Consider the following 17,869-nt stretch of genomic DNA (forward strand, 5'->3'; position numbering starts at 1 on the left):
CGCAAACCTTAAAGTATTATATAAATGTTAATGATGATGATGATTTTGGGGGCTCTGAGAACATCTAGTCCTATCTCAGTTTCCTGATACTATTTCTTAGAAAGTCAGCCTCTCACGTACCAACTCTTCATTCCCTTTTTGGATGTCTACATCAATTGTTTGCCCATCTAGATCATAGGTGAATCAGGAGGTGTCTCTGTTCCCTCTCCTGCTATGTGTTGATAATGTCTTCGCATCAAATGATTAGGACCTTCAGTTCCTTAACCAGTGGAGTGTTGCTGTTCTGTCTCCCAGCAAGTTTTCACAGGCTCCTGTCCTTGAATTTGGGTGATTAGAGATAGTCTCTTGCCTGGTTTCTATGGCTCACACATGAGAATTTGTCATAGAGCTAGGCTAAGCTGAGTTTTCCCAAGTTAGATCATTATTAGCAGCTTGTAAATCATCCATAAATTGGTTTACTCTGTCCAGCAACTGATCAAAACTTGGCAGCTTTTGTGCTTCCCAAAACTAATAAGGCTAATAAACTAATACCTTCAGTTCTTAGGATTTTACCACATTCCTGTCTACTTGCTTCAGTCAAACTACATTCATTTCTCCAGATTTTATTCCTCCTCTTTTAATTAGTCCCTGAACTGATTATCCTGGGACCTTTACCCTTTACGGACTGGTAGACTCTAGTGACAGCTAGGTGGTTCAGTGGCATAGAGCACTAGGCTAGGAATCAGGAATCATCTTTCATGAGTTCAAATCTGGCCTCAGATACATACTAGCTGTATGACCCTGGGCAAGTCATTTTGCCCTACCTCAATTTCTTCATCTGTAAAATGAGTTGGAGAAGGAAATGGCAAACCACACCAGTATCTTTGCTAAGAAAAATCAGCTATGACTGAACAATAAAACTGAATGAAATTGAAACATATTCTTGTCATGGTGTCTCTCTAACACCAAATTGCTTTTATAGTATCTGTAAACATTCTTACCATATAACTTCTAGCCTATGGTTTCATGGTGACACATTGTCTCTCAATGAGGTTTCTAATAGTTTCTCCTGCCTCTTTGTATGACTTTTCCTTTCAGGTCATTCCTGAAATTTTATCTCCAATTCCCCCCCCTTGATTAATAGCATTTTAATCCAATGAAGCATTCTCTCATCCTCTGTGAGAAGTCTAGTAATCAGTTTCTAAGTGCTTTCTGAATCTCCCATCATGCTAGGAATTTCAGAGGAATACACATTCTCAGGACACTTACAAAGAAAGAGACATTTAGTTATTTTCCTCTTATGGTTAGTGATTCCCCCCCAACTCCCTAAAGTGTCAACAGCTTCTCAAAAATGCTTTCATTATGTTCCTCCTATGGCAGTCTTTTAACATGGAGGACTCTGTGTGGTCCCAGCTCTTTGCTAGGCACACTAGTTCAGTTGTGTCCAAATCTTCATGACCGTGTGAAACTTGGTGTCCTTGGGGTTTTCTTGGCAAAGACATTGGGGTGGTTTGCCAATTTCTTCTTCTTTTTTTTTTCTTGCAAGGCATTGGGGTTAAGTGGCTTGCCCAAGGCCACACAGCTAGGTAATTATTAAGTGTCTGAGGCCGGATTTGAACTCAGGTACTCCTGACTCCAAGGTCCATGCTCTATCACTGTGCCACCTAGCTGCCCCCTGTCAATTTCTTCTTCAGTGGATTAAGACAAACAGGGGTAATGTGACTTGCCCAGGGTCATTCAGCTAGCTGGTGTCTAAGGCTGCATTTGAACTCAGACCTTCCTGACTCCAAGCTTAGCTCTCTATCCATTGAGTTACCTAGCTGCCAACTGTTAGGACATTATCATTCATATCAGCCTACTTATAATGGATGCAGTAATTCCATATATATATCAGTACTTAAACATTCAAATGTACAAAAATTATTTCAAAAGAACTGGGCTGACTTGCAACTGTTTACAGTTTGGAACAAAAGAAAAAAATGCAAATTTTTTTCCTAGTGGATCTCAGCAAAACTAGGGCATCCAAGAAAGAATCCAGGAGGTGAATCTAGTTTTTCTGAAGTCTAAATGGGACACACCCTTAGAAGTTTATGAATAGCATTGAGATGACAATATCTTGTATTTGAGAGTTAATTCTCATAAGGCACACCTATAAGGAGACTTGGTTTGCTTTCAAGTTGATTGACAGTGAGTATCTGTCATCTGAAATTACTCACTTGAGGAATATGTTGGATGCTCTTTGGATGCCCTGTTTAATCTTAACAAAAATATTGTTTTCATCACAATTTCTTATATTTAACTTAGAAACAAAAACATTTCCCCCTCTTTTTTTTAAATGGGACAGAATTCTCTACACACACATAGAGTCAGTTTCTTTTCTATAAATTGAGGATAATAATTTCTTAATTCACAGAGTAAGTTTAATGATCAATGATGAGAAAATAATAACAATACTAGTCATCATTTATATATTGTTTTAAGGGTTATGAATTCAGTATATCTTCTGATCTTTATTGTTACCCTGAGAGGCATATGTTATTGTTATTTACAGATGAGAAAACTGAGGCATATAGAAATTAAATGACTTGTCCATCACATAGCTATTAAGTATCTGAGATGAGATTTGACTTTGGGTCTTCCTGATTCCAAGTCTGGAATTCTATCCACTTGATAGATACTTACGTTATTGTTGTTGTTGTTCAGTTGTTTTGGTCGTGTCTGACTCACAATCCTTTATGGGGTTTTCTTTGCAAAGATACTGGAATGCTTTGTCATTTCCTTCTTTAGCTTATTTTACAGATGAGGAAACTGAGGCAGGCGGGGGTTAAGTGACTTGCCCAAGGTCACAAAGCTAGTAGGTGTCTAAGGCTGGATTTGAACTCAGGAAGATGAGTCTTTCTAATTCCAGATCTAGCACTCAATTCACTGTATGACCTAGCTGCAGTAGTCGTAATAATAATAATAGATGACAAATGAATTAGTAATAATAACCGGAATTTACATAACTCTTAGAGGGAATTAGTTGGAACAGTGGATAGATTGCTGGATCTGGAGTTAGGAAGATCTGGGTTCAAATCTTATCTTAGATAATTTCAAGCATTGGCTAAGTCATTTAACTTCTGTTTGCCTCAATTTCTTCGATAGAGATAAAAGAATGCCTCCCTAGGGTTGTGGTAAAGATCACATGTGATAAGATTTGTAAAGTACTTTGCCAACTTCCAACAAAATAGAAAAATATACAATAAAATTATGATATGTAAATATTATTACTATTTTTAATGATTCATAGGAGGAAGTATGATAGAGTATTTGATTGGACGTCAAGAGGCCTGGTTCCTTCTGTAACTAACTCAATGAGTGACTTTGGGCAATTGAGTTACTTATTCCTCTAGACTACAGTTGCTTCATCTATAAATTGGGTAACTGCACAAATTATCATCCAGAGTTATTGTGAGGGTCACATGAAGGATGGTTGTGAAAGTACTTAGAAAATAATCAAGGACTATGGCGGATGGTTCAAAGATGTTTGAGTAGGAGGCTGTCTGTTGCCTCCAGGAGTACTGGATATGTTTTCTGTTGAATTCAACAACCATTTATTAAGCACTGACTGTATGCAGAGAACTCCGAGAAAGATACAAAGTTAAGTTCTCACCTTCTTGGAACTTCAAAGAGGGCGGATAGGATTCATACACAAATGACTAGTTATAACATTATTACAGGTTATGTATGATTCAGAGGAAAGAGTCTTGGAGTCTGAGGAACAGGATTTGATTGTCATTTATTACCTTTGATCACAGACAATTCATTTAACCTTTCTTAGACTCAGTTTCCTCATTTATAAAATAAGGGGATTGGACTAGAGCAGAAGTGTCAAATTCAAATAAAAATGGATTTCTGCAGACAGAATATTGACTTAGAAAATTACGAATTAACATCTATTTCGTATTGTATTTTTACTTACTTTGTTAATTATTTTCCAATTACATTTTCATTTGGTTCTGCTGCACTTTTTTTCTTGACTTTTTTTTTAAGGCAATGGGTTAAGTGACTTGTCCAAAGTCACACAGTTAGGTAAGTATTAAGTATCTGAGGTTGGATTTGAACTCAAGTCCCCTGATTCCAGGGTTGGTGTTCTATCTACTGAGCCACCTAGCTAACCCTTGACCTGCTGCACTTTGACTCTGCACTTGATAGCTTTTAGCTTCTCTTTAGGCCCTAAATCTATGACCTTCTCAGTCAAATGTATTCAAGTGAAGGGGAAGTGCTCCAGGGTGGTGTGAGTTGCATTATATTCATGAATGGGTTTTGAATTCTGCATGTGGCCCTTGACAGTGTTTTTGTTGGGAGCTGGGGCCTAGAAGAGTTCAACTCTGTTCTAAGTGCTTTAGGGTTGCATGCAATAATAGATAAAGAAGACTCAGCCTTAGAAAAACCTAGGTTCAAGTTCAACCACAGACATATATACAGTGTGTGTAACTGTAGGTAATGGGACCACTTGGTGGTCCTTTGGATAGACCCCAGTCCTGGAGTCAGGAAGACCTGAGTTTAAATCCAACCCCAGATGTTTCCTAGCTATGTGATCCTGGGCAAGTCACTTCATCCCATTTGCCTCTGTTTCCTCAACTGTAAAATAGCTGGAGAAGGAAATGGCAAACTACTACAGTATCTTTGCCAAGAAAACTCCAAAGAGGGTTACAAAAAGTTGGACATAACTGAATAACAACAACAAACTGCAGGCAAATCACTTAATCTCTTAGTGATCCAACAACTTTCTAAGACCATAAATTACAAAACATGCCAAAGATTGAAATATACATATTTTTTCCCCTTTCAAAAGAAAAATGCCAACTCACATGGGTAAAGGGGGTTTTCTCACTGGGAATTTTCTGTACAGATGAAATCATGGGGGGGGGGGGTTACATTGGAAAGATATAGAACAAAGTACCTCCTGAAATCCTCTGTGGAAAGGACATTGGGAAGGACTTCCTAAAGGAGTCCTAAAGGAGTTTTAAGTTGGGTTTTGAAGGATGAACAGTTCCATTGAAAAGGTAACTAGATTTGGAATCAGCAGTATTGGGTTCAAATTCTGGTTGAATCTTCTCAAATCAGTCTCTGAGCCTCATGTATAAAATGAAATGCTTGAACTAGATGACCTTGGAAGTCTCTTCCTGTTCTAACTATTTCTTTGATCTCATCAAGAATTAAGCAGGCAGGGAGGGAAAAGGAGAACACAACAGAGTCTTGGAGGAAGGCCGGAAAGCCTAGTAGGAATCTACTAGAATGTGTTCTGTTGACTGGGAGTATTCCATTTGGGCTGGAACTGGTGCATATAGGGTAGTAATTTGAATTAAGGCTGTTAAGGTTGTGCCAGCTTTGGTGAGAGCCTCACCAGGCATGGCGAGGACTCAGAACTTGATTCTGTAGGCAGCCTTGATTCATCAAAAGGTTCTGAGCAGAAGATGTACATTCAGTCTCTCCTTCATGGTTTTCCCCACCACTATCAAAAAAAAAAATTAAAAAAGGGACTTTCCCCTAGTCTGGACCTACCTTTTGCTCTAGCCAGGGCCCTCCTGTTCTCCTTTTGAAATTTTTAGAACCCGTTTAACAGAGTTTTCTCTCTTTTTTATTTCCTATTTATCCTGTCTATAGTTTGTTTGCACATTTTTTTTGTTTTTTGTTTCCCCACAATAGATTGTGAACTGCTTGAGGGCAGGGACTGTCTTTTGCCTCTTTTTGTATCTTCAGAATACAAATTTACAATATCATGAGGCAAAGGTACTTAATAAATGTTGACTGATTGATTGATGTTGTTTCCCCAACCCCAATAGAAAATGAGTTCCTAGGGTACAGGGGCTGCTTTGTTTACGTCTTTTTAAAATTTTTTATGAGTTTGAAAGTTGATTGTATCAAGAAGATGAAACCACCTACTTCCTATTGGAGAGGGATTGGGCTTCAAATGAAGAATGAAACATCAAGTTTTGAACATGACCAACAGGGATGGGAAGACATTTGTTTTGCTGAACTTTGCATATTTGTTATCAGAATTTCCAGAAGGGAGATAATAAATGCTTGTAAAAAATCAAATTAATAATTTTTACAGTTCAGACCAACTAATTTGTTTTAGATGAGGAAACTGAGGCTGGAGAAGGAATAAGCAGATAACTAGGATTCCCGACTCATAAGATCATAAATTAGGGATGGAAAGGACTTCAGAAGTCATCTAGTCCAAAACCATGAATCCAGGTCCTCTTGCTTCTTTCCTTTGACTTTAAATTCCTCTCTCTTCCCTACAGCATCATTTGAAGACTGCCACTTAATGTTTGCCCAACACTATGTAGACATGGAACCTGAAGCCCCAAAAAGGGGAAATACTTCATAGCCGTAATTAATGTGTCATTAATCCTTGTGATCTACTACCAGCACTCCTACCCCTATTTCCCAGTATCCCCCTTGCCCAATTCATAACACACACTATTGAGCATTCAGATCCTGCCTGTAATATTTATTACCCATGTGACTATAGACAAATCACTTAACCTTCCTAGTGTGTTTCCTTATTTGTAAAAATAAGAGGTTTTGGCCTAGATATCTTCTGAAATCCTTTCCATTTGTAATCTATGATCCTATGAGTTGGAAATCCTAGCTATCGGTTTGATTCAATAATCATTTATTTATCATGTATTGGGGCTGGGGATGTCAACAGATAAAAAAGATCTTTGCCCTTTGTTGTTGGGGTTTTCTTGGTAGATACTGGAGTGTTTTGCCATTTCCTTCTTTTGCTCATTTTGCAAAAGAGGAAACAAGTAAACAGGGTAAAGTGACTTGCACAAGGATACACAACTAGTAAGTGTCTAAGGCCAGATTTGAACTCCAGTCTTCCTGACTCTGGGCCTGGTACTCTAAGCACTGTGCCAGGTATGTACATAGAAAATTAATTACAAAATTGGCACAAAGTAATTCTGGGGAGAGTATTGGCAACAGAAGGCATCAGAATAGGCATTCTATTAGAAAACAGCTTTAGAGTTGGTCTTTGAAGGAAGCTAGGGATTCAATAAGGCATAAAGATTTAGCTGTCTGTCCTTGAGAATGTCTTTTAACCTTGTTTGCCTCAGTTTCCTCATCTATAAAATGATCTGGAGAAGAAAATGGCAAACCACTCCAATATCTCTGCCAAGAAAATCCTAAATGGGGTCATGAAGAGTAGGACACAACTGAAACAGCTCAGCAACAACAAAGGAGAGAATACTTAGCATGTATGTGTTTTTTTCCTCTATGATGTTGTTGACATGGTATAAACTATTCTCTTAGTTTTTTTCACTTGGTTTGGCAATAGTTTGTAGAAGCCTTCTCAATTTTCTCTGAATCTGTCCATTTTATCACTTCTTATAGCATAAGAATATTCCATGACATTCATCTACTACAATTTCTCTAGCTGTTTTTCTCACAGGTAGGCACCCCTGTAGTTTCATGAGTTGACTATTATGTTACTATAAATGTTTTTATGCATTTGAGTCCTTTTCCTCTTTCTTTGATCTATTTGGGGCACAGACTTAGTAGTAGAGTAACTAGAACAAAGGTTTATGTACATGACAGTAACTTCAGGGGCATCATTCCAAATTACTTTCCAGAAGGGTTAGACTAATTAAATTCACAGTTCTATAAACAACCCACTAATGTATCTATTTTTCTGCAGCCCTCCAATATTTGTCATTTTTCCCTTTTTTTCATCTTTGCCAATCTAATGGGTAGGAGGAAGTAGAACCTCAGAGTTGCTTTAATTTGCATTTCTCTCAATTATTAGTACTTTGGAGCATTTTTTTAAAAGTGGTTGTTGATAGTTGGGATTTTTTTGAAAATTACTAGTAGCCTGAGTTCTAAACTGCCAGTTATAAATGAATGTACACAAATAGTGCAATAAAGAGTTGTTGGGTGGATGGTTGGCTAGATGGATGGTTGACTGGACGACTGGACGACTAGACAACTGGATGGATGGATGGATGAGCCATGCAATGCAAAGAGGATTCTGTATTTAGATTATGAAGATCTGGGGTGGACTGTCAGTTCTGCTGCTGTGCAATATGGAGGGCGTTGGCCTCCATCTCTGAGGTCTTTTCCCGCTCTGTCTCCCAATGAACCTATGAATGTATGAATGAAAATCAGAGAGGAGGACGTGCAGTGCCACCTGCTGGAAAGAGAAGTGGGCCAACTGGTGCATGTGGCCCTTGTGTATAGCAGAGACCACACAGCTGGCCTCCTGCCTTCAGGCACATGACCACCAGCATTTCAGCAGTGGGAGAGAATTTTGTCAGCAATCCTTATATTCCAAGACTGATCCCCTGTATCGGACTGTACTAGGCAATCTCTCAAACTTGATTCTCCCTATCCCCTTAGGACCTGGCTCTTGGATGGTGATTATGGGTAACAATGAGTTAATGTGTTACCCACCCAGGTAATAGAAAGCTGTCAATCAACTGATCACCAAAATATAAAAGAAAGAGCTGGGCTAGAGTTCCTTGTTGGCAAGGACCATACTATATCCATCTTTGCCTCTATCTTTTGGGAACTTCATGAAGACATGTAAAATTAATTCCTACCTTCCTAGGGACTCTGATGGTACAAGGGCCTTCAAATAAACTGGTCACTCAGGAACACTTGCACTTAGCCAGATAAATGCTTTGAGATGACTGGGAATTCAATTAATTGTTTCCCACTGTCTGTAAGCTGGTGTCGGGAGCCTGTCTGGGGTTGGGTCCTGACTAGGGTGGAGCTCTGGAGACAGTGCCTAATTCCCAGGAAGAGCAGAATAATAATAGTAATAATAATGATAGCTTGCAAATTTATATCATGCTGTGAGACCATTATTTCATTTGATCCTCATAACACCCCTGTCAGGCAGGCAGGGCAAGGGTTATTATCTCCATTTTAGAGATGAAAAAACTAAGTCTCCAGAGTGGAAGTAACATAAGATGATAGAATTTAGAGCAGGAAGAGACTTTAAAGATATGTGATCTATGCCTCTTGTTTTACAGGGAAGGAAACTGAGACATGGAAAAGGTGTGATTTGCCTTAGGTCATCCATATAGTTGAGCCAGGATTCAAATCACTCCATGGTGTATGACTTGAGAGCCATGTCCCTGAAAATTCCATTTCATTTGGAGATAAGTGCTGGTTTGTGAGAATAATCACTCTTCTATTTGTGTTTACCTCTTTTAGAATGTAAATCTCTAGAGGACAGAGACTATTACTTTTGTCTATATGTTCATCAGTTAGTACAGTGTTTGGTGTACTTGTTGCTGTTCAGTCATATCAATCCTATCCAACTCTTTGTGACCCTCATTTAGGTTTTCTTGGATCCCAGAGTAGTTTAGTCATTTCCTTGTCCACTTCATTTTACAGATAAAGAAACCAAGGCAAACAGAATAAAGAGACTTACCCAGGATCACCCAGCTTGGAAGTGCCTGAAGTTGATTTCAACTTTTCAACTTTTCAAAGAGGAGTCTTTCTGACTTTAAATTTTCCTTGCCTCAAATTATCTTAACTTTATCTGAAACTTTGCCCTATCCCAGTCTATTTTTTAAATACATTTATTTGTGCACACACCCTATCTTTCCTCTCATTGGATTATAAGTGTCTTGAGGTCAGGGGCAATATCATTTTCCATCTTTGTAATCTCAGAACCTAGCAAAAGTTTCTTGGGGTTCTTAAAACTCTAATTGAATTGAACTGGATTTGTTGTTGCTAATTCTTTGTCACCTCATTTGGGGTTTTCTTGTCAAAGATAATTTGACAAATGAGGAAACTGAGGCAAACAAGGTTAAATGACCTGTCTAAGGTCTGAGACCATAGCTGAACTCCAGTCAGTGCTTTCTCTGCACTGTCACCTTGCTGCCCAAAGAAACTTTTCTGTTGGGGGACATATAATATTCATATAATAGGAGCTTCATAAATGCTTTTTAATTCATTCATCAATTCACTAATATCTGTAGGTTTTAAGATTTACAAAGGCCTACTGCCTGTAACAATCCCTTCTCCCTACATTATGATTGAGGTCCACTTCCAAGGTAATATTCCATCACCTCACTTTTTGTATTTTCTCATATCTAGAATTCCCCTCCTCCCTCATCATCTCTACCTTTTGGCTTCTGTGACTTCCTTTAGTTCTCATCTAAAATTCTACTTTCTATAGGATGTTTTTCCAATTCCTCCTAGGGGCTATTATTGCTATAGATATAATTATATATACATATATATATATATATATATATATATATATTCATGTATATTTGTTCATAGTTGTTTGCATGCTTTTTCCCTATTAGACTGTGAGCACCCTGAGGGTGGGCATCATGGTTTTGCCTTACTTTGTACAGGACTTTTGTAGGCATTTTATAAATGTTTGTAGATTTGATTTGATGGAAAGTAGGTGAAATATTATCATCTCCATTTTGAAGATGAGGGAATTTCTGTTTAGAAAGATGAAGCCAACCAGCTCAGCCAACAGGAGGCAAGGTCTAACGTCATTTAGTGAAATAAATGACCAGACTTATTTCAGGAAAGTAGGAGGGCAGGGACTTCTAGTCCACTTCTTTGTTTTGTTGATTGGTTGATTGACACCACCCTATAACCTGGGTTGGTAACATATTAGCTCACTGTATCCCAGATCACAATAACTGAGAGCCAGGTCCTGAGGGGAATGGGAAGGAAAAGCTTGGGAGATTGCCCAGTAGATGGATCTAAGTAAGGGGAGAGAGGCCTGAGAGCAATGGAAAAGATTAACAAGAGTTCTTAACCTGGGCTCTGTGAACTTGCTTTTAAAAATATTTTGATAACTAAATTTAAATATAATTTTAAAGGCTAACCTCTTATATTTTATTTTAAGCATTTAAAAATATTATTCTGAGAAGGGGCCCAGGGGCTTCACCCGAGTGCTAAAGGAATCCATGACCAAAAAATCTCCAGGTTAGAATCCCTGTTCTAGAACTGACCAACTCCCCTCATACCTCCAGCATCATTGATCCCCTCTCTTTCTTCAAGAGGAGGCACAAGGATTATCTTGTCAGTGAAGCACTCCTTGATCCCTTCAACTGTCTGAGTGCTTCAGCTATATTGTAATGAACTTTTTTTGTAACTGCATATATTTAAAAATGTATATATAAAATGTTAGAAATTCAACTCCTTGTGAGTAGGGATTGTTTCATTCACTTGTAACCCCATTGCCTGGTATACAGTAGGTGCTTAATAAATGCAGGCTGATGAATTGACATTGAAAATAGGACAGAAAGGCTGTGACTTTGAGAGTTACATATATTAAGAGCATCTGCTTCCCAGAGCTGTAATGAAATGTGTAAAGCCCTTTGCAAATGCTAAAAAACTATATAATGCTATTATTATTGTTGTTATTATTATTACTACTACTATTACAATAATAGCAACAATTTTGCTCTAGCCTGGAAACATTAGGGTTTGGTCACTGCTTGTCTGCCCCCCCCTTCACCCTCCCCTCTCGCTCCCTCCCCCACCTGCGGTCTCTGTGCTGCAGTTTCCGAGAAAGGGATGGTCAAGACTTTCTTGTCAGGGGCAGCTCCAAGTTCCTCTTACTGAAGAACAGGAAGTTGCTGAGTTTCTCCTTAGGGGTTTTCAGTTTCTTTCTAAGAAGCTCTAGGAGTCCCACCCACTGGGCTCCAGGCCTCCAACTTCCACCCTTCCTCCTCCTCACTTCTCTCCTACCCTCCCCCCCTTCTCTATTAAGAGAATTGTCAATGTTGGAAGGGTCTTTAGAGATCAACTAACTTCTTTTTTTACAGATGGGGAAACTGAGGCCCAGAGCAATTAAGTGAGTTAGACAAAGTCACACATCTAGTAAATGTTGGAAACAGGATTTGAACTCAGGTCTTTCAGACTTCTTTTAGCTACAGGCTACACAAGAAGGCAGGGACCCTGATGTTTGTTTCTGGTTGCCCACCCTTCCCATCCTAGGTTCTCAATTTAATTTAAAAATTTATAAAGTGCCTACTATGTACTAGGCACTGTGCTAGCTTATGGGGAAGCAAAAACAAATTTGTTGCCTGCCCTTGAGGAACTTACATTCCATTTTTAAAGTGAAATTAAAATGTGTAATATTATTTATATCTTTTATTTTTCTCAAATATATTTCTTTCTTTTCCAAACATATTCCTTTCCAAATATATTCCATCTTACATAGAGAGCCATCCCATGTAACACAGAATAAAAAAAGGAAAAAAGAGAAACAAGATTGAGTCTGACAGGATTTTTTGCATCCATTGTCCCCCTGAAAAGTATTCCGTTTTGTACATTGCTAAAAAGACATCCTCCCAAAAGGTGTAGGGAAATTCCAAATGCTATGAGATGATTAGAATAAAAATGAGGATCATTTCTTCAACTTTTTTGCTTTAAAAAATTATGACAATTTCTCCTATCTCCAAAAAAGGAGAGAGATACATTTTCTCATGTCTAATTTCAGGTCATACTCAGTGGATCTTAAATCTCTTATGGAAAGACACAATACATACATGAAAATTAAATATGAAATATATTCAAAGCAATATCTGGGGACTTAGGAGAAGCTATTTGTAAGAGCTGCCACCTGAACTGACTTTTTTTGGGGGGGGGGGGCAGGGATTCAGGATTAGGTGACTTGCCCAGGGTCACATGGTTAGTGAGCCTCTGGGATAGGATCTGAGCTCAGGCCTTCCTAACTCCAGGGTTGATGTTCTATCCATTGGACTGCTAACTTCTCCCAACTTTAAGCTGATCTTTGAAAGAAGCAAGGAAATTTTCTATGAGAGAGAGAGATAAGGAGAAACAGCAGGGGGAACAATTTTGCAAAGGTAAGAGAGATGGCATATTCTATATAGGGAATAGCAAACAGGCAAGTTTGGCTGAAATATATATGAAAGAGAGATATGTGTGACAATCTTGAAAAGGAGAACTGAAGACCAATTATGAGTGACTTTAAAAAACAAACAAAAAAATAAAAAAGAGGAGTTTGTATTTTATTCTAGATAGGAAAGAGAAGGGGACCTGCTGGACATTATTGAGGAGGGACATGGTAAGATCTATCCTTTAGAAATATTGTTTTGACAGCTATCCCAGAGGAAAAAAAAGGCAGAAGGTGGAGGAGCCAATGAAGAGTCTATTGCAGTAGTACAGGTGAGAGGTGATAAAGGACTGAGCTATAGTGATGGCCATGTGAGCAGAGGAGACATATGAGATGTATTATATTATGTAGTCTTGACAGCATTTAACAATTGATTAAGGACCCTGTATAAGTCACTTAACCTTGTTGAATCAGTTTTCTCATCTATAAAATGAATTGGAGAAGGAAATGGCAAATCAGTCCTGTATCTGCCAAGAAAACTCCAAATGGGGTCACAAAAAATCGAATACAACTGAAAACAACAACTAGAAACATGCTGGTACTTTCAATAGAAATTGAGAAATTAGGAAGTGGGAAGGACTTTTTTGGAGAAGATAGTGAGTTCTGTTTTGAACCTGCTGACTTTGAAATGCAATAGGATATTCAACTGAAAATGTCCAATATAGCTGGTGATTTAGGACTGGATTCAGGGAAATGAAGGAAACATTTCTTAAGTGCTAACTGCTTTACAATAATTTCACTCAATCCTGACAAGGTTCCTGGGAGATAGGTATTATTATTACTCCCATTTTACTGTTGAGGAAACAGATGTTAAATGACTTGGCTAGGGTTACACAACTAGTAAAAGTGTGTGAGGCCACATTTGAACTCATGGCTTCCTAACCACCTGGCTCCCTTTAGAGAGGTTGATATATAGAAAATTGATATATAGATCTAGTGTATGTCTACAGAAGCTGCTATGATTCCAGAGAGAGCAGGACAGAGAAGAGGGTGGAATGAAATTAATGATTCTGCAAAAAGAGAAAGAGTCCACTTCAGTTTGGCTTTCCAGTGGTAGCCCAGTATTGTTGGTTGTAAAAAGAGGATTGGTCTGGGAGTCAGAAACTCAAGCCCAGGTTCTGTCAACATCAACTATTCCCTTGCCTGCTCTAAGTCTGAGTTCCCACATCTGTACAAGGAAGTTATCATACCTTTTATATCTGGGAAAAGATGAAATAATGGATGTGAAAATATTTCATATCAGCAGAACATTATCTGCTCTCTGTTCATTTATTTGGGATTTTGCGACATGACCTATAAAGTAATTCATACTAAAGTATGGATGGAAGGATAATAATGGATTACCTCCTTTGAGGTAATTTTTAAAAGTGTCACAGAGTCAGACACAAAAGAGTGGAGTTCACTGAAGTTCATTTAATTTAGAGTAAGACCATTGTGGGGCATCTTGGAGAATAGAGCAGTTTAAAGAGAGAGGTGGTTTCTAGAAGTTTCAGTGTAGGAGTTCCCAACATTCTAATCAATCAATAATGTGGCCCTGCACTCCTTGGCTTTTATCCAAACTTCCTGTACTCCCTGTTCAATATGAAAGGATATATTCTATAATCTCCTTACATGGATGTGAGAGAGAAAATAAAATAATTTCCATAGGATAATATATGTATCAGCCAATTACAATTATCCTATCCACATTGAAGGGGTGCTGCCATGGTGCCTATGCAATCTGGAGAATCTTTGTAAAATTTTTTGACCCTCCCTTTGTACCAGAGAAATCTAAATTATTATGGTGTTAAAAGATAAAATATGCTGCTATTATATGATACCATACACTTATTTTATGCATTTCTGATTTTCTCAAATTTTTCTTTGGTCTTATTGTGTCATCTGTGGCTTTCACAAAACTCTCAAAAAATACCCATATAATTTCTTATGCTGACCCATGATATATAAAACTCAATGGGGAAAGTTGAAATGTGGTAAGGACAACTCTATGCTTCATGCCTTCTTTAACAGGCTTCTCATACTCCTTGGAGGTTCTTGTATCCCAACCTGGGAACCAACTTGTTTTTGGTTCAACGGGGCAGTTGTTCTATTAGGGGCAATAGGCTACCAAGTCAGATTGTCTAATAAGGGAGAGCCAGAAAATGAGAATGAGAACCAAAACTAATCAATCAACAAACATTTATTGTTTGTCTGCTGTATGGGAGTCATCGGCCAGGTGCCGGGTATGTGAAGACATACACAAAGCAAGGATTACATCATTGCTTCAGAGGGAAACACGTAAACATTTGAGTGTGTACACAAAACATAATAAATTGAAGGTAATTTTGGTTTGTGTGGGGGGTCCCTAAGCAGCAGAAGATTCAACAAAGATTTCATCTAGACTCTTTTTTGTGTCATGAACTTCTTTGGTATCAGGTGAAATTTATGAACTCTTTCTCAGAACAAATTTTAAAAATTCATAAAAATTTTAAAATAGTATCACAGAGGCAGCTAGGTGGTGCAGTGGATAGAGCACTGGCCCTGGAGTCAGGAGGACCTGAGTTCAAATCCAGCCTCAGACACAATAATTACCTAGCTGTGTGGCCTTGGGCAAGCCACTTAACCCTATTGCCTTGCAAAAACTAAATTAAAATTAAAATTAAAATAAAATGGTATCACAAAGACTATCTATATGTGTATGTTATACATATGTATATATCACACAAAGGAAGGTTTGTGTGTATATATGTACACACATGTTGTTTGGTTGTTTCAGTCATGTCAGACTCATTGTGATCCTATTTGGTGTTTTCTTGGCAAAGATACTAGACTGGTTTGCCATTTCCTTCTCAGCTCATTTCACAGATGAGGAAACTGAGGCAAACAGGATGACAAGACTTGTCAAGGGTCACACAGTAGTAAGTATCAGAAGCTAGATTTGAATTCAAGAAGTTGAATCTTTCTGACTCTAGGCTGGATAACTTGCTGCCCATAGATAAGCTTCTTCTTCTTCTTCTTCTTCTTCTTCTTCTTTTTTTTTGTTTGGTCTTTGCAAGACAATGTGGTTAAGTAAATTGCCCAAGGTCACACAGCTAGTAATTATTAAGTGTCTGAGGTCGAATTTGAACTCAGGTCCTCCTGACTCCAGGGCCAGTGCTCTATCCACTGAACCACCTAGCTGCCCCTAGATAAGCTTCTAGGTAAAGGTGAGGATGGGGAAATTAGCTTTTGCTAAGGTATTGAGATAGAAAATAGAATATATTCATGAGAGGAACAATGAGAAGGCTTCAGAAATAAAGACTTCATTTGGAAAGAGCTCCAGAAAATTGTGAAAAGTCAATTCAGGAAAAATCTGTAGAGTTGTCTCTAAGAAAGATTTGCATGCTGTGGTCTGAAGACAATTTATGTGAATAAAAATGACTTTCCACACCCCAAGTTATCTCTCCTTCATAATTCTCTGCATCATCTGTCAATTCTTTACATTAATGCACTTCAATTTTTTGTTTTTGTAACTTCAATGCCTGGAAAAGGTCTTTAAACATGGTAGACTATTAATAAATGTTATTGGATTGAGAACTTAAACAGGTGGTCTAGAAATCATGTCTGAAACTAGTGGTTTTCAACTTTTCAGGTTTTTCAAGTTTCAAAAGTTTTCTTAACTTTTTCAAGTATAAAAAAAATTTTTTTTTCAGAACCTCAGATTATATAGCAGATTATAGCACAGGATCTGGAGTCAGAAAGTTCTGAGTTCAAATTCATCTTTACTACTTGGGTGACCCAGGGCAAATCACTCAGCCTTGTTTGTCTCAATTTCCTTATCTATAGAATGAGCAAACTTCTCTAGTATCTTTGCCAAGAAGATCCCAATGGGGTCATGAGAGTCAGACATAACTGAAAACAACTGAACAACAAGATTGTCTATTGAAATGTTTATTTTGTTGACGTTTAATTTCTTAATTAAAAAACTAAAAAAGATTTTTGTGCTAGTGCTTAACACAGTGAATTGTATATGAGTACTTCACAAGTATTTTATACATTCCCATGTGCGTGCATATACACACACACCACAGAACCACAGGATGTTAGAACTGGAAAGGATCTTAGAGATGAGGAAATTGAGGCCCAGAGAGAGGAAGTTATTTGGCCAAGGTCACACACAAAGAATTATTCCAAGGTCACATAGCAGGGGTCAGACAAGAACAAACTTCTCCTGAATCCAAGTTCTATTATTCTACCTTGCTGTATTCTTGCCTCATAAAGGAACCAGAAAGAGCAAAGAATAGGATTCAATTAGAGTACCCAGTACAATCCATAATAGTTTATTGACAATTGATTGATTGAATGATTGGTTGATTAGAGCCAAAATGAGGCACATATGGCCCCTGAAGAAAATTGGGGGGTATCTGGGTATCCTACTGCCCCTAGAGGACAAACAAAGTAGTTATCTACAAATGGAATTTCCTGGCACAAAAATATATGACTATGACAGGGGCCATCCTATAGAGTGTGTATGCAGATGAGCTTGCTCCCATTCCCTTCTGGTGGGTCACATTCCTTCTAGTCTCTTGCTAAAGGCATGGGTGACCAGTGCCATCTGGTCAGTCTCTGTGTGTTGTATCCACATTGCTGGAGGCTGTGTTGAAGAGCATTGACAGCTGAGTCAGGAGGAGACGCCCACTCAAAAAAGTTTAAAAGAAAAGGTCAAGGACCCAAAGATTTCTCTCTTTGGGAAGTGTCCCTTCAGATCTGACTAGCTCTCCTTTGGACTTTGAGTGATGGAGGGAGGCAATTTCTCTCCCTTACCTCTTCCCAACAGAAGCGCTGGTGCAAAGCAGCCCATAGTAGCAAGAAGATAAGCAAACTTGAAGTTGGACCTGTTTTGTATTTCTTTTCCAGGTGACCTGTCAGAAAGGTCCAGGACTTGGACCCATTCCCCATATATCCTGTGTGGGTTGGTATTCCTTTATATGTGCATTTATAGAAAGGAATATAAAAAAAGTATTCTTGGAAGCA

Source organism: Macrotis lagotis, chromosome 5 (genome assembly GCF_037893015.1).
Source record: "Macrotis lagotis isolate mMagLag1 chromosome 5, bilby.v1.9.chrom.fasta, whole genome shotgun sequence".
NCBI classification, from domain to species: domain Eukaryota; kingdom Metazoa; phylum Chordata; class Mammalia; order Peramelemorphia; family Peramelidae; genus Macrotis; species Macrotis lagotis.